The 3,075-nt window shown below is 40.9% G+C and overlaps 1 long non-coding RNA gene across 1 annotated transcript; it reads right to left on the reverse strand.

Annotated features, from left to right (window-relative positions):
• Nucleotides 1-1,001: 1,001 nt before the first annotated feature.
• On the reverse strand, nucleotides 1,002-2,907 carry LOC113475935. The gene is made up of 2 exons (XR_003397642.1): nucleotides 2,782-2,907; nucleotides 1,002-2,213 (listed from the first exon to the last, which is right to left on the reverse strand). It is a non-coding gene; the product is annotated as an uncharacterized LOC113475935 (long non-coding RNA).
• Nucleotides 2,908-3,075: the final 168 nt, after the last annotated feature.

A 3,075-nucleotide genomic window follows, 5' to 3' on the forward strand; every position in this document is an offset into this window, starting at 1 on the left:
AACAGCTCAAACCACTGATGGTTTTCTATAGGTGACAACAGTGTTAAATCTGAAAGATAAACTCATTTGTGAACATGCTGAGGTTTGAGATTGAGCTCATATTGCCTTCATGGCAATACCTGATTTCAAACACCCTTGCACTGAACTGCTACTGGTGATGATGCAGAGATGGGGCTGGTGCTGAGCAACCCATGGTGCCTCTGGGATGCCAGTGGCAGCACCCCCATCACCCTCTGCTTCAAGTGGTTTACTCAAAGATCATACCCAGTGCTCTGTGGTGTTTAAACCTAAGTTGGGAAGCTGGCCATATGTTGTTGGTTTTATTCCCTAATTAGCTCACCATCACATAGCTCCTCTTCTTACACAAACCAAGTAAGCACATGACACAACCTGGTGCATGTTGAAGGCTTCCAGAAAACCTCTTCCCGTACCATCAGCTTCAGTGCAATGTACCTGTAGGAATCCGGTCAGGGAAGGGGCTGGAGTCTGCAAAGAGCAGAACAGGGTCCTTCCCTCTCCCTTTTCCAACCTATGACCATGTCTAAGGTATGCCCAGCAGAAGACCAAAGGATTTTTATCTGTTGTGAAGCTCCACAATTGAGATCAAAGAGGGATAAAAGAATTCTATTTTCACCATGTGTAAAACAGGGGTAATACTTCTGTATTTGACAGCAGCATTATGGTATGACCACTAATGAGAAAAGGGTCAAAGTAACACATTGGTTTTAACTTAGGTTCATGAAGCATACCTCTAGCTGTCTGGGTTCTGGTCTGCAGGTTGCCCCTCCAAACCACCTCTTATAAGTAGCAACTCATAGCTCCATCAGAGCCTCCAACAGGGAGTCTCAGCCTGGCAGCACTGACAAAGCAATGGCCCTTCATTAAGAAATGCTGATAGGTAAAGGACATTGTTAACCTCAAAGTTTAAGAGTAAACATCAAAAAACATGGTTGTTGTGCTCCTGCCAGAACTTAACATTCCACATGCCTGGTAACAAAGACTTTATGACAGAGACTGGGAAAGTACACTCATACTGTGCAGTGTATGTATTGTGCAGCATAGCTGCCAGGAGGCTTTTGTTTGTGTGGATATTGTCTACAAAGTCAATGCAGATTTGTCATTTCTTAATAACAACTGTACAGCCACACTTCAAGCTTCATGACTCAAAGTAGCAGACACTGGGGTATAACAGATCTCCACATCTCACCTGCTGTGAGGTCTTCATAACTATTTCCAAATATTATGACCAGATTTAAAGATTAAGTGTATTTAAATAGTAACTACATACAGGCTGTACAACATGTAGACTGCCATATTTTCCTGTATTTCACATAGGAAAATAACTGGTATTTTGTTCGGTCTTCAGCTGTTAAAGTGGAAAAGACAGCTAAGAATGAGGTTCGTGTAAATACAGATTTTCACAGAGGTGAAACATAGTTTCTACTGAAATAAGGCTACAAAGCATTATAGCTGCATCCTCTTTAATTCACCACTTCAGAGCTGAAGGGATCATTACCAAATCATCAGCTGTCTGCTGATATTTTAAAAGTTTTTCTGTTGCTCATTCCACACCCCATATTATCATTATGGAGAGAAAAGGCTATTCCTGCAGCTCCGTCAATCTACTCGGCAGCACAGCTTCGAGTAACACATGAGTCACATACAGGTGATGAAAACTTCTTCAATTTCTGTTATACACTAGTCTGCATTCAGCATAACTACCTAATGGCAGAGTACTGACACTGACGCTAAACTGAGCTGATACATGGATGAACCATCTATTTTCTTTTGGCATACACAACTTTGAAGATTTAATTTATTCAATGAATCACTTAAATTCAGGTATTTCCCTTGACAGTTACAACATTTGTTGACATTGGTAATACTTAAAAGTTGTGGGTGGTTGGGTTTTTTTGGTTTTAAATATTCACTTTTCATTCTAATATTTTCAGTTTTAAATTGAACTAATTGCCTATTCCTCCAACATTAGTTTTTTAGACACCAATAAAGATTAGTCTTAAGACTTAAAAAGACTTTCCAAGAGTTAACTTCCCCATATTAAAATAAAATGAAAAAGAATACATAACTACAAAATTATAGAAAAACAAAAAAAAGAAAAAGGTTTATTTCCAGATATACAAAACACCTATTCTCTCATTTCTCCATCTTCTTCCTCTTCTTCCACACCTCTGATGTACAAGACGTTATTGCACCTGCAAACAGAAAGAAAGAATTCCCTTAACCATAAGTGTTTTAATTTTCCACCCCTTTATATAGATTACTTTAAGCACTTCCCTACTTGAGCGTAGCCTTGCAAAAGACAAATTCTGCATAACAAATTGCTGCTGTTGACCTTGTACAGCTTTCCACAGAGTTCATAACAACTGCAAAAGCATCAAGTTTATAAAAGCAGTAACTGGTTGACAATGCTGTACAAGAAATTTTTTACTCTTAGGTTAACAGTTCTGGTCAAGTTTAATTTCCAAGCACGCAAAATGCTTTGAGTAGGAAACCACTAATATACTCTACTAATGCCAAGAGATTAATAGATGTACAATAATCTGGAAAAGGTATTTAGTTACCTGGAAAAGAGGTTGTTAATACTGCTTCACAAATATTTCCAAATTCATGTTTACTCCCCTCACAGCCTTCACATAAGCGTTACGTTAATATTTAGCATGTTAGTTAGACAAGAACTGCAGCACCCAGTAATACAAGTTTTAATGCAAGTAATAGCAAGATTTACAGAAACCCTGCCTTTGCCATAAATATCCTCATTACCTTATCAAAACTTCACCCAGATGTCCAGACAACGCACCGTCTATATACTCCTCTGTGTTTGCAAGCTGGAGAAAGAAACCAGCAAGCCTCAGAATATTTCTAACAGAAACTTCTCAAAGCACACCGGGGTCTTCCCCGCAACCCGGCTAGAGCGAACGGCGGAGGCCGCGAGACTCCGCTCCCACCCGGCACAGAGCCCACCGACAAGGCACCGCTTAGAAGCGCCCCGCTTCGTCCGCCGCCCCCCGGGCCGAGGCCCAGCGCCACCGCCGGCCCGGGCGCGGCTCCTGCCCC

The sequence above is a fragment of the Athene cunicularia genome (genome assembly GCF_003259725.1).
Source record: "Athene cunicularia isolate RWA chromosome 1 unlocalized genomic scaffold, athCun1 chr1_part2, whole genome shotgun sequence".
In the NCBI taxonomy this organism is placed as follows: domain Eukaryota; kingdom Metazoa; phylum Chordata; class Aves; order Strigiformes; family Strigidae; genus Athene; species Athene cunicularia.